Source organism: Pipistrellus hanaki (assembly GCF_964339955.1).
Source record: "Pipistrellus hanaki genome assembly, chromosome: 11".
Taxonomy (NCBI): domain Eukaryota; kingdom Metazoa; phylum Chordata; class Mammalia; order Chiroptera; family Vespertilionidae; genus Pipistrellus; species Pipistrellus hanaki.
The window spans coordinates 5,079,729-5,101,724 of record NC_140513.1 but is presented as its reverse complement, the minus strand read 5'-3'; the positions used below and the strand labels follow the sequence as shown (position 1 = coordinate 5,101,724).

The 21,996-nt window shown below is 46.9% G+C and overlaps 1 pseudogene across 1 annotated transcript; it reads left to right on the top strand.

The window, feature by feature from the left end:
• Positions 1-785: 785 nt before the first annotated feature.
• LOC311629857 (putative ATP-dependent RNA helicase DDX41) lies at positions 786-4,250 on the top strand (annotated as a pseudogene). Its single transcript has one exon. The product of its transcript is annotated as a putative ATP-dependent RNA helicase DDX41 (transcript).
• The last annotated feature ends 17,746 nt before the right edge of the window (positions 4,251-21,996 follow it).

Here is a 21,996-nt window from a genome sequence, read left to right as displayed (position 1 = left end):
AAAATATTGTTAGTGGAGAACATTAGAAAATACAGTAAGCACTAGGAAACAAAAATTGTCCAATCCCACAACCCAAAGACAATACAGCTTCTACTCACATATCTTCCCAGCGCCTTTCTACCAAAGGAATCCTAGTGCAGATTTCAAACATGACTTTCAACTGCTAAGTGTCCCTTGGTTGGCTGTGCTATGGTTATCCCCTCATTATTCAACATTTAGATGTTTGCATTGATTTATGTATTAAATAGCCATTAATTCTGGAACACAAGGACAGGTCTGTAATACAATGAGATGTTAAATTTATTTTGAAAGAAAGAAAGAGGAAGGAAGAGGGGGAGAGAGGGGAGGCTAATGTGAGCCAATGTCCCTGAGAAGCCATCTTGGTCATTATTCCTGGTCTAGAACAGAAACATAAACCACTAAAGTTCTGGGTGAAAAGAAGTGAAGCATCAAACCTGTGTGCACTGGAGTTCAGCCCAACTCCTCCAGCCTTTGGTATGTCAGTCTTCTCTCTTCTTCTCCCAAAGGAACTTATTTTAAATTGCCTTTCTAAATCTTTTTCAGGCTGGAAGACTACCTGAAGAATCATTCCAAAACCCAAGAGTAGAGATACCTCCAGTGGAATCAGATCACAGGAACTGTGGACAGGGGAAGAGCTTCCATCTGCGACCAGTCCTTTCTCCACAACAGAGAGTTCCTCAAGAAGTGACACTCCATAAACGTGAAATACAAATGAAGAGCCTCAGGAGGAATTCAGACATAACAGTCTCACAGAGCAGAACAGGATGGAGGATTTGGAACCAGAACGGAAGCGGGCTCGAACTGACAATGTGACTGCCTCCAGAAGCAGTTCCGAGACGGAGGAAGAGGACGACGAGGACTCTGTGCCCTATGTGCCATTGCGACAGCGTCGACAGCTGCTGCTCCAGAAGCTGCTCCCTCGAAGACTCAAGGGAGCTGCAGAGGAGCAGCAGCAGGACAGCATCAGTGGCCATAGGGGAGATGAGGACGACATTCCTATGGCCCTCAGGCCAGTGTCAGCCTCCTGGATCAGCACCAGCACCTCAAGGAGCAGGCTGAAGCCCGCAAGGAATCTGCCAAGGAAAAGCAACTGAAGGAAGAGGAGAAGATCCTGGAGAGGGTGGCTGAGGGCCAAGCCTTGATGTCAGTGAAGGAAATGGCCAAAGGAATCACATATGAGGACCCAATCAAAACCAGCTGGACACCTCCCCGTTACGTCCTGAGCATGTCTGAAGAGAGGCATGAATGTGTGAGGAAAAAATGCTACATCCTGGTGGAAGGAGATGGTGTCCCACCACCCACAAGAGCTTCAAGGAAATGAAACTGCCTGCAGCCATCCTGAGAGGCCTGAAGGAGAAGGGCTCCACCACCCGGCGCCCATTCATATCCAGGGCAAACCCACCATTCTCTCTGGCCATGACATGATGGGCATCGCCTTCACGGGTTCAGGCAAGACGCTGGTGCTCACTCTGCCCGTCGTCATGTTCTGCCTGGAACAAGAGATTCCCTGTCTCCAAGGGTGAAGGGCCCTGTGGACTCATTATCTGTCCCTCGAGAGAGCCGGCCCGGCAGACCCACGGCATCCTGGAGTATTATTGCCGCTTGCTGCAGGAGGACAGCTTGCCACTTCTGCGTTTGCCCTCTGCCTCGGGGCACGTCTGTCAGAGCAGATGGAGACCGTCCAACATGGTGTGCACGTGATTGTGGCCATCCCTGGGCGCCTCATGGATCTGCTGCAAAAGAAGATGGTCAGCCTAGACATCTGTTGCTCCCTGGCCCTAGACGAGGCTGACCGCATGCTGGACATGGGTTTCGAGGGTGACATCCACACCATCTTCTCCTGCTTCAAGGGCCAGCAACAGACCCTACTCTTCAGCGCCACCATGCCTAAGAAGATACGGAACTTTGCCAAGAGTGCCCTGGTGAAGCCTGTCACCATCAATGTGGGCCGTGCTGGGGCCGCCAGTCTAGATGTCATACAGGAGGTGGAATATGTGAAGGAGGAGGCCAAGATGGTGTATCTGCTTGACTGCCTGCAAAAGACACCCCCACCCGTGCTCATCTTTGCAGAGAAGAAAGCAGAAGTGGATGCCATTCATGAGTACCTGCTGCTCAAAGGGGTCGAGGCTGTGGCCATCCATGGGGGCAAAGACCAGGAGGAACAGACCAAGGCCATTGAGGCATTCCGCCAGGCCGAGAAGGATGTTCTAGTGGCCACACACGTGGCCTCCAAGGGGCTGGACTGTCCTGCCATCCAGCACGTCATCAATTATGACACGCCCAAGGAGATCAAGAACTACGTGCACAGCATAGGCCGCACTGGGCCTGTGATGACTTGGTACTGATGGACCTCAAAGCCCTGCTGCTGGAGGCCAAGCAGAAGGTGCCACCTGTGCTGAAGTGCTGCACTGTGGGGACGAGTCCATGCTGGAGACTGAAGGAGAACGAGGCTGTGCTTTCTGTGGGGGCCTGGGCCATCGCATTGCCCACTGCCCCAAACTTGAGGCCATGCAGACCAAACAGGTCGGCAACATCAACCACAAGGACTGGCTGGCCCACAGCTCCATGGACTTCTCGCCATCTGGTCTGTCACCGCTCTCCAGGAGCCCTCAGTCTCTGGGTTCATGTTGCCTCCCACACACAGGCCCCTGGACAAGAAGCCAGTATCCTCAGCCCCGCTGGGCCTGGCTGCCTGCCCTCTATGCCTCTGGAATTGCTATTATTGCCCCCCTTTATCCCACTTGCCATTAAAGCACAAGCCTCTCTAGTCTCAATAAATAAATAAATAAGAGCCACACTGGAGAGAAGCCCTATGAGTGCAATGAGTGTGGGAAAGCCTTCAGCCAGAGCTCCTCTCTTATTCAGCACCAGATTCACACTGGAGAGAATCCTGTGGAAGAGCCTTCAGCCAGAATGCAAACCTCACAAAACACCAACGAACTCACACTGGAGAAAAGCCCTACAGATGCACTAAGTGGGAGAAAGCCTTCAGTGACTGTTCAACCCTTGTTCAGCATCAGAGAATTCACACTGGAGATGAACCCTACAAATGCAGCATCTGTGGGAAGGCCTTCCTTCACAGCGCCAACCTCACAAACCACCTGAGAACTCACATAGGGGAGAAGCCCTACAAGTGCAGCGAGTGGAGGAAGGCCTTCAATTATTACTGTGCCGCGTTTATACAGTACGAGAGGCTCCATAGAGGAGAGAAACCTTACTAATGCAACACCTGTGGGAAGGCCTTCAGCCAAAGTACAAATCTTATAACCCACCAAAAGACCCAAACTCTGGAGAAGCCATACAAATGTCATGACTGTGGGAAACTTCTCTGTGAGAGCTCAGCCCTCATTAGACATTATGTAATTCACACTGGAGAGAAGCCCTAACAATGCAATGGGTAGCAAACCATTTAACCAGAGTTCATGCCTTAGCATCAGAGAATTCATACTGGTGTGACACCCAACCAATGTGGAGGGTGGGAAGGCCTTCAGGTGTAGATCAGCTTTCATTAGACACCAGAGCCTCCATGCTAGAGTAACTGCAAACATGACCGATGTGGATGGGGACCTGATGGTTAGAAAGCCTCTGGAAACACGCTTTTCTACCTTTAATAAAATGACTATCTAATGTGGAAGGCCTCATGACCTTTTTCCTCTTCAATACCATCTGTCAACAACATAACATAACTCAGATTACTAGTTACCTATAGTCAGTGGGCCTAAGTGCTTTTTTGTGTACCAAGCACTCCAGGAACCTTGGTTTATAAAGGTATGATCAAATCAATGGAAGACCTGGGTCCTACTTACAGTAAATGCTAGGTATTACAGCAATGGTTATCCCTCCTTGAATGATTTGCAAGAAACCAAAAGAACCAAGAATTCTGGCCAGGAAAGAGCATTTCTCTATAATGGGGTCAAAGTATCTGATTTGAGGAAGTAAATTCAAGTAGGGAAATTTAATGCTACAATTTCATTAAGGGTAGGTGGTGAAGGTTTCATGCCTTAATGCCAAATATATGTAAACCTGCAGCCCTGGCTGGTTTTGCCCAGTGGATAGTATGTCAGCCTGTGGGCTGAATGGACCCAGGATAGATTCCGGTCAAGGGCACATGCCCAGATTGTGGGCTCGTTCCCCAATGGGGGGCGTGTAGGAGGCAGCCAGTCAATGATTCCCATCAGTGATGTTTCTCTTTCTACCTGTCCCTCTTTGAAATCAGTGTGTGTGTGTGTGTGTGTGTGTGTGTGTGTGTGTGTGTGTGTGTGTATATATATATATATATATATATATATATATATTACAAAAATAAAAAACCTACACCCAGGTGCAACTTAAGTAACTCTGCTATTCCCAATGTCCACTCTAGGAACTGACCTAGTGCTTGTCTTGGCTGTTAAGCCTTGGAAAGATAGAAGCTGAGGCTGTCTGGGGGCTAAGTTACTGAAATCTGTCCATGAGGCACCCTCTCACAGGGAGGGAGGGAGGGACAACCTGAAGCCATGCTCTCCCTGGGGCAGAGGCAGGTGGCTTAGCCCTGCTTTCCCCACTGGAGGACAGTTCCCTTTGCTTTTCCACTTTGCACTCCCCTGGGTCCTATTGCCGCCATGTACACCAACTGGTGTGACCTCATTTCAGCAGTTACAACCACTGTGTGCTCCCTGGTTTCTGGTTAGGTATGTGTTTGACTTCGGGGACAGATTTCCCAGTCCTGGCTGCCTGCTGTAAGGGAAGCTTGTGTCACCTATTCTCACCCCTTATTGTCCCTCACCTTCCACTAAAGACAGTGTCTTCTCCAACCCTGACTGTACCTGGAGGGACTAAAAACCACCTGCTAAAGGGCTGCTGACAAAAACTCGGGTTAATCATTCCCAAATGGTGTTTCAAGCTACTCAGGTGTAGCTTCTCTCAGTGCCCAGGTGGTCATGCATTGCACGTCTATTAAAGGAAAAGTGAGTGATAAGCTCTAAAGGTGATTAAAAGAAACCAAGGGATGATGAGGAAAAAGGTGAAAACAGATTATCATCTGTCACTGGCTTAAAGCCAAGAGACTGTCAGGACTAGGCTGTAGCTAAACTTTAGAAGTATACTTGACCCTCACTTTCACAGAAACTCAGATCAACCAAGGACACAGGTCAGGTTTCTTAGTTAACCAATCAGTTAACCCCAGCTGTGTGCTGGAATAGATATCGAAGTCTTGAATTGCAGGCCCTGGGCCCCAGCCCACCAAATGATTTGGTCTATGATGAAGAACTCATCACCCTGTAGTTAGGCTGAACTACAAGCTTTCCTTATGGCCAATAACTATTTCTTATGAAGAGCTCCCGGACTGTCTACAGAAATGCTGAGACGTCTTTCATGAGAGCTGCAGGCACAGAGGGCAGAAACCTGCTACTGCTGACATCACAGATGCCCAGATTGGTGCTTCCACAGGCTCCCCACTTGGTCCCGCTCACCACCTGACACAAAGAACCGAGATCCCCAAGGAGGAGGCCACATAGAAAAGTCACTGCTTGTGAAATGATATCTGAGTCCTTTTCCTTTGTAGTTCTTAACTGTAGGAAAGAAGAAAGAAATCCTATCAGTGATATGGAAAAAAGTCTCCTCAACCCCACTACTGACCAATTCTAAAACTCTCCAGCTTTTACCCTGATTTTAAGCAAACAAAATACGGAAGTCACTTACAGCCGGACATTCCACTGCACCACTGTTGATGATATCTATGGTGTCATGAGGGTGGCGGCCATCAACATTGCACCCCACAGACTGGGCAGTCCCCAGGATCTCTTTAATGGTTGCTGTAATTAAAGAAAATGTGGCATTAGGTGAGAAACGCCAGTCCCTCACAATCCTCACACCCCACTGGGAACACCCATTGAGTTCCACAGCAGACAGTGTCATAAAATATCAGAAATAAACTCCCCGGCTCCCCTACCTGAGAGCTCTCAGTTAGCTATGCAAGGCCTGAATGCCAGGTCTCCATGGGACCCTTGATTAAATACATCTGGTCCCAAATCACCTTGATTAAGCAACATTTTTCAAACCCAGAAAAGACTATGCCCCAAATGTTGGGTCTTAAAGAACTGTTTCCTTTAAAATAGGAAAAAGCTGCCACTTGGTGAATATGCCCCATGTCACTAGGTGGTTCCATGTCGTCCTGCTCTTACCAGAGAGTTCTCTGGCTAAAGATCGGTGCCGCATCTGTCGGGCAATGCTGACGATCTCATCGAATGTGATGTTCCCACTGTGCTTAACTGCAGAGAAAAGAAGACACGGCAAAAGCTTTGTCACACCCACAGCCAGGCCAGACCACATGGCCTCCCTCAGCCATTTCCTGGTTGTCCCCATGCTTTCGGCACAGAGTCATCCACATGAAGAATAACCCTGTTTCCTAAGCTGGGGGTTCCTTTCAGCTCACCACTGGAATGCACCAGCCAACAGGGAGTGGTCAGGTGCAGTGGCGGGTGGCTAATGGCAAAACCAAATCTGTACCCATCTTCACGTGTGCCAAGCTTCAGTGACTGGGGTTCATCCATTCAGAGGGTCACCCAGCTGAGAAGCGGTCTCGTAATTCATCCTTCTCTGCTGTTTCATCCTGAATGGCACTTCATGCTACTGCCTGCCTAGGAGGCAACCAATTGGTGTGCTTCTCTCACATTGATGTTTTGGTCTTCTTTAAAAGATGGGCCCTCAGTGCAAAGGATAACCGCAGGGCTCGGGGCCACATTGCACAGCAACAATAGCGGGCCAGCCGGGACAGAGGCTGCATCTGCAAACCGTTCTCTCCCCACTCACCTTCCTCCAGCTTGTGGGTGTCACCAGACACAGCGCCTCCCGGCAGTTCTCTGGGCACCGGCCCCGCTCTGCAGGGTCAGGGTTAGGGGTTCCGCCTTCAGGCCTTCCCTCCAGGCCGGTCAGAGCCTGCGGAGCTGGGCTCCGGGACTCCGGTGGGGGCTGTCCAGCCGGGCCTGTCACTGCCTCCCAGCCACAGCAAGGCCTCGGCTAGGGAGCCAGAGGCGCAGCCAACAACTTGCTCTCAGACAAACCACGGCTGAAAACGTCGCAGGCAGGTGACCAGTGCTGCGGGCTCCAACTGGGAAACTGTGGCTTCTGCCCAAAGCCAGGTCCTCTTCTCGCGAGAGAGCGCACAGGCAATAATCATCACTTCCGGTCATGCGCGTTGGCCTTCCAGCCCCTCTAGCCTCTATTCCCCCGAAATCTCTGTGCTCTCTTCCAGCCCAAGGCCTGTTCTCTGGGTGCCAGCTTTCTGCCCGCACAGCCTCCTGGTCGTGCTGCCCAGCGAGGCTTCTGCCAGTTCTCGCTCCCAGAATCCATTTCCCATCATGAATCCAAGGCCCGGGGCCTCTGAGACAGGAAGCGGCTTGGCCCTAAGCACCCTGGGAGTTGTCGTTTCGGTGCAGATAACAGATCACTGGCTCTGGACTCCTGCTTTTTCAGGGGCCACGTCCCTGGAGCAGCTGGTGAAGAGGCTCTTCTCCTTCCAGACCTTCAGCTCAGGCCCAGCTCCAGACACCTTCACGGTCCTCTTGAGCCTCTCAGTGTGAACGGGGCTGCCACCGCTTGGGGACCTGGAATTCTCCGAGTATAAAATCCATGGGCAGGAGGGAACCTCTTCAGTCATTTCAGGGGCAGAGACACACTTAGTGTTTGATGAGCACTGTTGGCAAAAGGAGATTCCTGAACTTTCTGTCCCTTGGAGGATTCCCTGCTGAGTCAGGGGATATTTCAGTGGACTTCCTCAGAGCATTGATGACAATTCTTCACTAACCAAGCAATTCTCCTATTTAATATTAAGAGGCATTTTGAGAATAAGATGATGGGAATGCGTTACCTGGGGAGCAGAAATGAGTGTAGGGGTCCTAAGGCCCCCTTTCAGTCACAGGGGTTGCGTTTTTGCCAACATAACCCTCTTAATTTGCTGAGTCCTCTATGAACCTGACTGGCTTAACTCCATCAGACAAATCACACTCAGATCCCTTTAAGATAAGCCCATTCCTATTTTTGCCTTCTGAAATTTCGGCCTTACAATTTTGGAGGTCAGAAGTCTGGGATGGATGTCACTGGGGTAAAATCAAGCTGTTGGCAGGGTCCCATGCCTTCCAGAGGCTCTAGGGGAGAATCTGCTTCCTTGCCTCTTCCAGCTTCCAGGGGCTGCCTATATTCCTTGACCTTTGACTGCTTCCAGCTGGTGAGCTTCTGCCTGCAGCCACAGGCCCAACAAGTGCTAACCCCACACTGGCCACTAGGCGGTAGCAGAGGGTTTCGACCCATGGCCCCAGGGAGGAAGCACAGAGCTTCGGGCTTCAGCTGATGCAATTCCTCATGTGGCCACCGGGTGGCGATAGGACCCAGATGCCTTGCCTTAGGTTCCCAGAAGCCAGGATTCTTTTGAATTGTTGGGGTGAGAGGATGGGGAGCAGGATGAGATGGAGATGAAGTGACTCTTGGCAGGCAGTGCAGACTCCTACCGTTATCCAGTACAAAGACCTGTCTTATGTGGGCTGGGCAGAGCACAGCTTCTGCTGGACCTGTCTTGTGGGAATGCTTTCTCCTGCTCCTCTTTTGGTCCTGTGTCTGACAGTGCTGGGCTAGGCTCATGGGGCAGGTTCTTCCCATCTTGTGCCCCAATGGGAAGGCTCCAAGGCAGTCTCAGGGCACCTCTGAAGAGCACGTGGTGATGCCAGATTCCCAGGGGCAGCACTGATTCTTAGGGAGACTTTACCAGGAGCCAGGCTCTGAGCTGTGAAAACACGACCCCACTGGATCTGTATGGTCCTCTGAAGTGGATGCTATGATTGCTCCCATTTTACAGAGGAGAAAATTGAGGCCAGGAGTGAAGTACTAGGGTACCAGTTATTAATGTGGATTTTTTTCAATAGAGAAAAAAATTTTTTTCAATGGAGACACATATGTTGATATATATGTGATTTGATATGTATGCTATTTTGTGGTATTGACAGCAAGCTTCAAAACTTCATATGTAGAATTTGCTGAAGGTGTTAACATTATAGATATTTTTATGCTTAAAAATGTTGAATTTCATGCCAAAAAAGAGCATTTGTGAGAAGTTCTAATTCCTTATTTTGAAGAAAAGTGCTGCTGAAAACTTCGGGAAGCTTATGGCAAACATGCTCCACTGAAGATACTTATGAACGCTGGTTTAAATGTGATGATTTTGATGTGAAAGACAAAGAACGTCCAGGTCAACCAAAAAGTTTGAAGACCAACAATTACAAGCACTATTGGATGAAGATGCATGCCAAACTCAAAAACAACTTGCAGAAGGATTAAACATTGCTCAGCAAACAATTTCTGATTGTTTATAAGCAATGGGGAAGATCTTAAAGGAAGGAAAATGGGTGCCACATCAACTGAATGGAAGACAAATGGAAAACGGAAAAGTCATCAGTAAAATGTTGCTTCAACAGCATGAAAGACATTTTGCATTGAATTATGAAGGGCGATGAAAAGTTGATTTTGAGCATTCCAAATGCCCAAAATCATGGGTTGATCTAGATCAACCATCAACATGGACTGCAAGGCCAAATCGCTTTGGAAAGAAGACAATGCTCTGTATTTGGTGGGATCAGGAAGGTGTGGTGTATTATGAGCTTCTAAAACCAGGTGAAACCCTTAATACTGATCACTACTGACAACAAATAATCAATATGAACCACACTTTGATTGTGAAAGGACCAGAATGTGCCAGAAGACACAGCATAGTAATTTTGCTTCATGATAATGCACCACCAAAACCAGTTGAAGACACGTTAAAAGATCTTGCCTGGGAAGTATTAACCCACCCGCCATATTCACCAGACCCTGCTCCTTCAGATTACCACTTGTTGGAATCCATGGCACACACACTTTCTGAGCAGCACTTCAAAACATACAAAGAAGTAGAAAATTGGGTCTCTGAATGGTTTGTCTCAAAACAAGAAAAGTTCTATTGGGATGGTATCTGCAAATTACCAGAAAGGTAGGGAAATATGTAGCTAGCAATGGACATTACTTTAAATAAAGCACTTTTGATGTTTCTCTTGAAATTATTGTGTTTTCTTTGATTACAAAATCTGCCATTATTTTTTTTTAATATATTTTATTGACTTTTTTACAGAGAGGAAGGGAGAGGGATAGAGACTTAGAAACAGCAATAAGAGAGAAACATCGATTCATGAGCCTCCTGTACAAAGAGTGCCCACAACCAAGGTACATGGCCTTGACCGGAATCGAACCTGAGACCCTTAATCCGCAGGCCAACACTCTATCCACTGAGCCAATCTGGTTAGGGCAAAATCGGCCATTATTAACCGGTACACCTAGTAGGTGGTCGGAAGTCACAGCAGTCGGTGGGAGAACATGGGTCCGCCTGACTGCCAAGAAGGGACACTTGCTGGCAGCCCTCGGGTACAGGAAGCCCCCTGCGAGGCAGGTCCCACACGGAGCCCCACCCCACAGGACTAGTGGTGAGAGCTCCACACGCCCCCTCCTCCCAATGGTTTATCAGGAAAAGCTGAAGCCATAGGCCTGCATCGCCTGGTGACACTGAGGCAGCATTCAATTAAGGCCAGATTCCTTCAGCTCCCCTGTTCCTGGCCTGCTCCCAGCTCTAAACACCAGTCCAGTGGTTTGGACCCTCTCATAGGAAGGGGTTCACATAGAAGCAGAGGCCCCTTTTATTCCTGGCACCGTCATGGGCTAGCCATACAATTCTATTCTTAAATCCTTGACTTCTGCCAAAACCGGTTTGCTCAGTGGATAGAGCGTCAGCCTGCGGACTGAAAGGTCCGGGGTTCGATTCCAGTCAAGGGCATGTACCTTGGTTGCAGGCACATCCCCAGTAGGGGGTGTGCAAGAGGCAGCTGATCGATGATTCTCTCTCATCGATGTTTCTAAGTCTCTATCCCTCTCTCTTCCTCTCTGTAAAAAATCAAAAAATATTTTTAAAAAATCCTTGACTTCTCTTCCTCCTCTATCTCTCATCCCCTCTTCTCTTTTTCCTTTGAAACACAATTATTTGCAAGACTTGTCTCTATTCCTCTTCCCCATCCTCTAGTGTCCTGGCTGATCAGCTTTTGTTCCCACTTCTGCCCCAAAGACATCTGCTCAGAGGTATCTCCACTTTGTAAAGCTGAGCCGCTCAGACCCCGCCCACTCCTGGTCCCCCTCAAGGACACCCCTCAGCTTCATGCTGGCCCGAGGACCACAGCTGCCAAGTCACCACAGCTTGGCAGCTCCTGTGCTGAGCATCTGCCCTCTGATGGTCATTGTGTGTCATAGGTACTGGTCAGGCAGCTGTGTAGGCTTTTATGTATATAGATAACACTGTGAACATGTGTAGGCGGACCCGTTTTCATTGCTCTCGGGTGTATGCCTGGGAAAGGGACTGCCGTGTGCTATAACTTTCTAAGGAGCTGACAGACTTTTCCGCTGTGGCTGCACCGTTTCACATTCCCAGGGGCCATGTATGAATGTTCCAATTTCTCTACACCAACACTTGTTTTCCACCTGTACATTTCAGCCATCTGGTGTGTGAAGGGGTACATTATGGTTTGATATGCATTTCTCCAATGATTAGTTATGAGCATCTTTTTAAAAATATATATTTTATTGATTTCTTACAGAGAGGAAGAGAGAGGTATAGTGAGTTAGAAACATTGATGAGAGGGAAACAGCCATCAGCTGCCTCCTGCAGCTCTCCTGCTGGGGATGTGCCCACAACCATGGTACATGCCCTTGACTGACTCTCTATCCACTGAGCCAAACCGGTTAGGGCTTGAGCATCTTTTCATGTACTTTTTAGCTATTAGTATATCTGTCCCTTGGAAAAATACACAAATCCTCTGCTCATTTTGAAATTTGGTTATCTTTTTTGGGAGGGAAAGAGAAGTATCTTTTTGTTGTTTATATATTCTGGATATTGTATGCTTAAATTTGTGATTTTGCACATATTTTCCACATTCTGTGATTATCCCTTGACTTTTTAAATATATATTTTTATTGATTTCAGAGAGGAAAGGAGATAGAAACATCAATGATGAGAATTATTGATCAGCTGTCTAGTGCACACTACACACTGGGGATCAAGCCCAAAACCCAGGCATGTGCCTTTGACTGGAATTGAACCTGGGACCCTTCAGTGCACAGGTCAAATCAACTAAGGCTCTTTTAACATTTTTTAAAATATTTTATTGATTTACAGAGAGGAAGGGAGAGAGAGAGAGAGAGCTAGAAACATCGATGAGAAACATCGACCAGCTGCCTCTTGCACACCCCCTACCAGGGATGTGCCCGCAACCAACACATATGCCCTTGACCAGAATCGAACCTGGGACCTTTCAGTCCTCAGACCAACGCTCTACCGCTGAGCCAAACGGGTTTCGGCTCTTTTAACATTTTTTAATAGTGTCCTTTGAAGCACAGTTTTTAATTTTGATGAAACCCAATTTTTTTGTTGTTGTTGCGTGTGCTTTTGGTGCCATATCTAAGAAACTGGAAGTTTTAGCTTTTACATTAGTTCCTTGGTCCATTTTGAGTTCATTAGCAGTATAAGGTAGGGGTCTAACTTCATTCTTTTATTGATTTTCAGAGAAGGCAGAACAGCCATTTGTTGTTCCACTTATTTATGCATTCATTGGTTGATTCTTCTATGTGCCCTGACCGGAAACCAAACTTGCAATCTTGGCATATAGAGATGATGCTCTCACTCAGCTGTCACCAACCAATGGTCTGAGAGGTCAAAGATGTTGGTGCCAACTGCTCTGACCAACTGAGCTTCTCAGTCAGAGCCTCTACATTCTTATGTGGATGTCCAGTTGCCCCAGCACCATTTTTTGAAAAGAATATTTTCCCCATTTAATATCCTAGTACTCTTCAAAATCAATTGTTCATCAAATGTGCTTATTTCTGGACTCCAATTCTTTTCATTTTATCTTCATGTCTGCCCTTGTACCAGAACAGCAATTTTTTTTATTGTTTTTGTATAAAGTTTTGATAGTGCAAACGAGTCCTTCAACTTAGTTCATTTTTCAGAATGACTGTTCTGGGTCTCTTCCATTTCCATAAAATTTTAGATTCGTTTTCTGTAAAAAGCCAGCTAGTATTTTGATAGGGATTGCACCAACTTAACAATGGCATTTTTTAGTGTACATGCCTACACTTCCTCCTGTTTTTATTACTAGGCATTTCATTCTTTTAATACTCTTGTAAATGCAATTGCTTTAGATTTCACTTTTTGATTGTTCATTGCTAACACCTAGAAATACACCTGGAGCGGCAGCTATTCCAAACTTTTGCCCATTTTACAGAGGTTGTCCCTTCACATTCACCTTGTATCCTGAACTTACCTTTGATATCTGTGGCTTCCTGAACACTTGATGCATAAAAGTCATGAAGCGTTAATTCCTTTCCAATCCGGATACCTTTTTCTTTTCCCTTGACTGAGTGGCCTGACTGGAACTTCCAGTAAATACGAGATGGAAGTGGCAAGGCAGACATCTTCTGGGAAAAGCATCTCAAATGCAATCAAGTTCTCTTCCGTTCCTAGTTTATCATAAAATGGTGTCATATTTTGTAAAATGATCTTTTCAGGTTTGAGAGGATCATGTGGGGTTTTTCTTTGTATTATATGGTATAGACCAGTGTTTCCCAACCTTCTCTCATGATGAGAATCACCTGGTGGAGTTGTTAAAACACAGATTCCTGAATCCCAACTAAGAAGTGCTAAACTAGGATTTTTGGGAACATATAGGTAAAATTGTATACTTAACTAGTGCTCTAAGACAGATGTTATATACAGAGCACTAAGTTAGGTATGCAATTTTACCTATATGTTCTCAAAAATTCTAGTTTAGCACTTCTTAGTTAAGATTCAGGAATCTGTGTTTTAACAACTCCACCAGGTGATTCTCATCATGAGAGAAGGTTGGGAAACACTGGTATAGACTGATTGAGGTCCCCCGTCAAGCCCTGCTGGAAGGGGAGGCATGGCCTCAGGTCCCCTGGCCTCCCACCGGGGCGGGGGACACAACATGAGGTCTCCTCAGCCTGATGCCAGGGCCGGGTCTCAGCCTGAGGTCCCCTGTCAAGCCCAGCTGGGTGAGGGATTCGGCCTGAGGTCCCTTTAAGCTCCACGGGGGCGGAGGAAGGTATAGCCTCAGGTCCCTGCTAATTGCTTGTTAAGGCTCCTTCTGGGAACCTGGCCTCACCTGTGAGGGCAGCCATCTTTGTGATGGAGTGATAGGTAATTAGCAGATTCCCTCTTTATTACATAGGATTTCTCAGTAATCTTACAGGCCAGGTGAGTGGAATGATATATTCAAACATTGAATGAAACTACCAGCCAAGGCTATATCCAACAAAATTATTCATGATGCGTAAAGAAATAATAGTTATTATGTAATGGAATATTACTTGGCCCTTAAAAATGAAAACTAGCTATTTGCAACAATATTAATGGACCTTTTCTAAAAAGTATTACGTTAAGTGAAAAAAGTCAGACAGAAGAAGACGATATCCATTGATTTCACATATATATGGAATCTAAAAAAATGAACAAACATGAAACAGAGCACAACCTCATGTTTAAAGGGGAGGAAGGTCAGTGTTGAGCAGAAAAAGATATTCAGGTGTACAAACTTTCAGGATCCCTGATCATCCCACCACACAGTCTTCATAACACAAAATTCAGTAATATGTAACCTTACATATTCCTTTTGTCACTCAACATATGTTTCTATTGCTGCATATTCTTTAAAGCAAGGTTTTTATAACTTGTAAGATAAAACACTGTTAGTGGAGAACATTAGAAAATACAGATAAGCACTAGGAAACAAAAATTGTCCAATCCCACAACCCAAAGACAATACAGCTCCTACTCACACATCTTCCCAGCGCCTTTCCACCAAAGGAATCCTACTGCAGATTTCAAACATGGTCATCCCCTCATTATTCAACATTTAGCTGTTTGCTTGTCATTTGATAGCTCTGTGTATTCTCAATGATTCCTTAGGGTAAATTAAATAGAATTGTGATACCTACATTCTCAAGACTCTTGGCACATGCAACCATATTGTTTTCCAGAAAGGTTCCACCGTATGCAGCCCACCAGTGTATGAGATAACCTGGTGCTAAATTCTTACCAATGCTAGGATTACATTTTTAAAAATCTTAATTTTAAAAAGTGAAAAAATTCATGTTGCTGCATTGTTATCACCTTTTATGTTTGTTTTCTTTTTCTTTCTTTCTTTTTTTTAAATGTAATGGCTCAACACCATGCTTTATTTCTTTTTTTTTTTTTAATATATTTTATTGATATTTTACAGAGAGGAAGGGAGAGAGATAGAGAGCTAGAAACGTTGATGAGAGAGAAACATCGACCAGCTGCCTCTTGCACACCCCCTACCAGGGATGTGCCCGCAACCAATGTAAATGCCCTTGACCGGAATCGAACCTGGGACCCTTCAGTCCGCAGACTGACGCTCTACCACTGAGCCAAACCGGTTTCGGCTTTATGTTTGTTTTCTGAAAATCCTCACCCAAGAATATTTTTTACATTGATTTTTTTTTTTTTTTTTTTTTTTTTAGGAAGGGAGAGGGGAAGACAAAAACATCACTGAGAGAGAAACACAACAATTGGTTGCCTCAAGCACAAGCCCTGATCAGGGTCTGGGCGGCGAGGAGCCTGCAACCGAGATGTGCGCCCTTGGACCAGAATCGGGACCCTGTGGTCCCCAGGTCAATACTATCCACTGAGCCAAACCGGCCAGGGCCGTTATCAGCTTTTTAAACCAGGTAAGCAGAGTGCCCAGAACCACACTGAGAACTGTGAGACTAGGGCAACTTGAGACTACTACCTACATGGTAGCATTTGGCAAACACAGACCATGAGCAGAAAGAAAGAAAAATCACGTCTGAGGCGGAGGATTCGGTAAACTCACCCTTGGCAGTTAAAGGAAGGGGGGCCTTGCAGGTGAGCATCTTCACCTGATGGATCCTGGGCACATCCCCTGCAGGTCCTGGGGGAGCTGCTGGGGGGCAGCATGGCACTGGAGGCTGAGCAGGCCCAGAGAATGAACCAGCACACACACCACCTGAGCTGGGAGATGGAGCAGCTGTCAGAAGCCACCAGCCATATCCTAGAGTAGGAAAAAGAAAACCAGACCCTCCAGGGCACAGTACAGGAGTAGGTGCCTCCGTGGCCCTCAGGAATGCAGCGTCAACTGCACGGATCTGCAGGAGGAGAACCAGCAACTCTGGAGCCAAATTAACACAGAGTTGCAACTCCAGAAGGAAAAAGACAACAGCCAGCACTTGGAGACCATCAACAAAGTGCAGTGCCAGGCCCTCATGGATAAGCACAGCCGCCACAAGACCCTGCTGCATCGCTCCCTGGAAATGGAGAGCAAAGCATTCAGGCTGAGGGAGCAGGACCAGCTCCAACAAGAGGCAGCACTGCGGGAGCTGAGGAAGGAGCTGAACACTGAGGAAGAAGTTGCAGGAGCTGAATGCTGGGGGACAACATGGCACTGGAGGCTGAGCAGGCCCAGAGAATGAACCAGCACACACACCACCTGAGCTGGGAGACGGAGCAGCTGTCAGGAGCCACCAGCAGTACCCTAGCATTGGAGCAAAGGAAACCAGACCCTCCAGGGCGCAGTCCAGGAGTTGTGGGGTGCCTCCGTGGCCCTGCAGGAATGCAACGTCAAGTGCACGGAGCTGCAGGAGGAGAACCAGCAGCTCTGGATGCAGATACAAAACTTGGAGATTGCAACTCCAGAAGGAAAAAGACAACAGTCGGCACTTCGGAGGCTCTGAAGCAGGCACAGGAGGCGAACGCCCTGGAAGAGAAGAAGAGGCCTCCACAGGAGGTAGACAGAGTCAGCTTCTGGAATCAGCTGATGAAGGGGCAGCAAAAGGACCTCTTCACCCAGAGCCAAGAGATACAAACCTCCCTATGCAGGAGGTCCTGCAGCAGGAAGTGAGGCTCTTGCAGGCGCAGTACGAAGGGGCCGAGGAGGACCTGCAGAGCATGGAAATCTCACTGACGAAGCTAAGTGACCAGTGTGAGGTGCTCTCCAGGGAGAAGGAGAACTTCGAAGAGGAAAATCATAACCTCAGAAGGCAGAGTCAGACGTTGTCCAAGAACAAGAAGCTTCTCAAAGAGAATGTAGAAAAAATAAATTTCTTATCAATAATGAAAGAGGAGGAGGAGGAGGAGGAAACATCATGGATTTCTGTGAGTCCCAGGTTCCTGTTCCTAGGAAGAAAAAGTAGTGGATTCGAGCCACAGCCTTCCATCAAATGTAAAAACAATGATTCTAGTCTACAGCCATACCACCCTGAACGTGCTATTTGTGTATTGAACAGCCATTAATGCTGATCTAGGATAGGCTTGTAATACAATGAGATGTTAATTAAAAAAAAAAAAAAAAAAAGATCTCGTCTGATCTCAGAAGCTAAGCAGGGTCGGGCCTGGTTCGTACTTGGATGGGAGACTGCCTGGGAATACCAGGTGCTATAGGGTTAAAAAACACACTCAAACACACACACAAAAAAGAACACAGCGGTTCTAGAGAACCAGCAAAGCCAAACCCAGACAACCCTCTCAAACCACTGGAGGCCTCCCCAATCGTACTCATTCTGGGTGGAAGAGCAAGAGGCCCCCAACGGGCCACCTCTAAAAGGTTATCTGTCTGGGGATAACCATTTAGCCACTTGGTGCAAAAAAGAACAAAAGAACAAAGACAACCCTCCAGCAGCCGGCCTGGCATTGCTGAAATGCTTTCTGCCCTTGTCTTCCTTGAATATCTCATCCTTTCTAAATAGGCTCTCCCTGTTCCAGACACTGGACATCCCTTTCCCGTTACCAGTGCCTCCACCAAGTGCCCTCCCTCGTTTATGAAAAACAAACAAGAAAATCCAAAAAGAAAACACATTCTTCGAATCAGTTAAACTTGAAAAGGGGTGAAAGTTCAGTGAGTTAGCAGCCATTAAAGTGTATGCGCATTTCTTGGAACTCTACATTCTGTCCAACTGGGAGACATTCTCCTCCACTGGAGTCTCATCTGTGTGTACATTTGGGGGTGGTAGGGTGCCCTATATTTATGTTCCAAAGGCAGCCACTCTTTTCCTATGAGAGTCATTATTTGTTTCGACTGTGTGCACATTTTTTGGGCCAGCCTATGTTTACATACCGTGGGGAGTCATTCACTTCCATCAGAAGTCTGACCTCTGTACCTTTCTTGGGGGACACACTATGCTTACATTCAGTAGGAAGTCATTTGTTTACATCCGGGTCTCACCTGCTGCTGTGTGTATCTGCCAGGTTCCTGACACATTCTTTCCTCTTGCTTACTAAAGGTGCTCATTGTGGGATGCACTAAACCTGGTGCTTTGGGTTCTATAAAGAACTTCTCTGCTTGAGCTAAAGTACTGAGAAAGAAATGTTAACATGGTCGATTTTCTGAGTGCATTGATTTGTGTATTAAATAACCATTGATTCTGGAACACAAGGACAGGCTTGTAATACAATGAGATGTTAATTTAAAGAAGAAGAAGAAGAGGAAGAAGAAGAAGAAGAAGAAGAAGAAGAAGAAGAAGAAGGAGGAGGAGGAGGAGGAGGAGGAGGAGGAGGAGGAGGAGGAGGAGGAGGAGGAGGAGGAGGAGAAGGAGAAGGAGGAGAAGAAGAAGGAAAGTTGAGACTAATGTGAGCTAATGTCGCTGAGAAGCCATCTTGGTCATTATTCCTGGTCTAGATAAGAAACATGAACCACTAATGTTCTGGGTGAAAAGAAGTGAAGCATCAAACCTGTGTGCATTCAAGTTCAGCCAAACTCCTCCAGACTTTGGTATTTCAGTCTTCTCTCTTCTTCTCCCAAAGAAACTTATATTAAATTGCCTTTCTAAATCTTTTTCAGACTCAAGACTGTATCTGAAGAATCATTCCAAAACCCAAGGGTAGAGATACCCCCAGTGGAATCAGATCATAGGAACTGTGGACAGGGGAAGATCTTCCATCTGCGACCAGTCCTTTCTCCACAACAGAGAGTTCCTCAAGAAGTGAGACTCCATAAACTTGAAATACAGATGAAGAGCCTCAGGAGGAATTCCGACATAACTGAGTCTCCCTCGAAATGGAGAGCAAAGCATTCAGGCTGAGGGAGCAGGACCAGCTCCAACAAGAGGCAGCACTGCGGGAGCTGAGGAAGGAGCTGCAGGAGCTGAACACTGAGAGGGAGACACTGAAGCAGGCACAGGAGGCGAACACCCTGGAAGAGAAGAAGAGGCCTCCACAGGAGGTAGACAGAGTCAGCTTCTGGAATCAGCTGATGAAGGGGCAGCAAAAGGACCTCTTCACCCAGAGCCAAGAGATACAAACCTCCCTATGCAGGAGGTCCTGCAGCAGGAAGTGAGGCTCTTGCAGGCGCAGTACGAAGGGGCCAAGGAGGACCTGCAGAGCATGGAAATCTCACTGACGAAGCTGAGCGGCCAGTGTGAGGAGCTCTCCAGGGAGAAGGAGAACTTTGAGAGGATAATCATAACCTCAGAAGGCAGACTCAGACGTTGTCCAAGAACAGGCAGCTTCTCAAAGAGAATGTAGAAAAAGTAAATTTCTTATCAATAATGAAAGAGGAGAAAGAGAAGGAAACAGTCATGGATTCATGTGAGTTCCTGGTTCCTGTTCCTAGGAGGAAAAGGTGGTGGATTAGAGCCAGAGCCCTTATCAAGTGTAAAAACAACGGTTTCAGAGCAAAAGACAGCCATACCAGGCCACTGGATTAAGACCCCAGGCCACTGGTTCCAGATAGCCAAATACAAATGAAGGAAGGCCTTCAGCCAAGTACAAATGTTATAACCCACCAAAAGACCCACACTAGAAGAGGCTATGCAAATGTTGGCTGTGGAAAATTTCTCCATGAGAGCTCAGCCCTCATTAGACATCATGTCTAATTCACACTGGAGAGAAGCCCTAACAACGCAATGTGTAGCAAACCATTTAACCAGAGTTCATGCCTTAGCATCAGAGAATTCATACTGGTGTGACACCCCACCAGTGTGGGGCGTGGGAAGGCCTTCAGGTGTAGGTCAGCTTTCCTTAGACACCAGAGCCTCCATGCTAGAGAGTAACTGCAAACATGACCGATGTGGATGGGGACCTGATGGTTAGAAAGCCTCTGGAAACACGCTTTTCTACCTTTAATAAAATGACTATCTAATGTGGAAGGCCTCATGACCTTTTTCCTCTTCAATATCATCTGTCAACAACATAACATAACTCAGATTACTAGTTACCTATAGTCAGTGGGCCTAAGTGCTTTTTGTGTACCAAGCACTCCAGGAACCTTGGTTTATAAAGGTGTAATCAAATCAATGGAAGACCTGGTTCCTACTAAAATGCTAGGTATTTCAGCAATGGTGATCCCTCCTTGAATGACTTGCAAGAAACCAAAAGAACCAAGAATTTTGTCCAGAAAAGAGCATTTCTCTGTAATGGGGTCAGAGTTTCTGATTTGAGGAAGTAAATTCAAGTAGGGAAGACTCTAGGGCCAATCATTTAATGCTACAATTTCATTGAGGGTATGTGATGAAGGGTTCATGCCTCAAAGCCAAATATATGAAGGTGTACCTTATAGAGCGTCAGCCTTGGGCTGAATGGTCCCAAGTTCGATTCCAGTGAAGGGCACATGCCTAGATTGTAGGCTTGATCCCCATTGATGTTTCTATTTCAACCTCCCTCTCCCTTCCTCTCTGAAATATATATATACAGGTAAAACTTAATAAGTAACTCTGCTATTCCCAATGTCCACTCTAGGAACTGACCTAGTGCTTGTCTCAGCTGTTAAGTCTTGGAAAGATAGAAGCTGAGGTGTCTGGGGGCTAAGTTACTGAAATCTGTCCATGAGGCACCCCCTCACAGGGAGGGAGGGACAACCTGAAGCCATGCTCTCCCTGGGGCAGAGGCAGGTGGCTTATTCCTGCTTTCCCCACTGGGGAACAGTTCCCTTTGCTTTTCCACTTTGCACTCCCCTGGGTCCTATTGCCGCCATGTACACCAACTGGTGTGATCTCATCTCAGCAGTTACAAACCACTGTGTGCTCTCCCTGGTTTCTGGTTAGGTATGTGTTTGACTTCAGGGACAGATCTCCCAGTCCTGGCTGCCTGCTATAAGGGAAGCTTGTGTCACCTATTCTCACCCCTTATTGTCCCTCACCTTCCACTAAAGACAGTGTCTTCTCCAACCCTGACTGCACCTGGAGGGACTAAAAACCACCTGCCAAAAGGGCTGCTGACAAAAGCTCTTGGGTTAATCATCCCCAAGTGGTGTAGCTTATGTCAGTGCCCAGGTGGCCATCCATTGCACGTCTATTAAAGGAAAAGTGAGTGATAAGCTCTAAAGGTGATTAAAAGAAACCAAGGGATGATGAGGGAAAAGGTGAAAACAGATTATTATCCGTTATGGCTTAAAGCCAAGAGACTGTCAGGACTAGGCTGTAGCTAAACTTTAGAAGTGTACTTGACCCTCACTTTCACAGAAACTCAGATCAATCAAGGACACAGGCCAGGTTTCTCTGTTGACCAATCAGTTAACCCCAGCTGTGTGCTGGAATGGATATAGAACTCTTGAATTGCAGGCCCTGGGCCCCAGCCCACCAAATGATTAGGTCTAGGATGAAGAACTCATCACCCTGTAGTTAGGCTGCACTACAAGCTTTCCTTCTGGTCAAGAACTATTTCTTATGACGAGCTCCCGGACTGTCTACAGAAATGCTGAGACGTCTTTCATGAGAGCTGCAGGCACAGAGGCAGAAACCTGCTACTGCTGACATCACAGATGCCCAGATTGGTGCTTCCACAGGCTCCCCACTTGGTCCCGCTCACCACCTGACACAAAGAACCGAGCTCCCCAAGGAGGAGGCCACATAGAAAAGTCACTGCTTGTCAAATGATGTCTGAGTCCT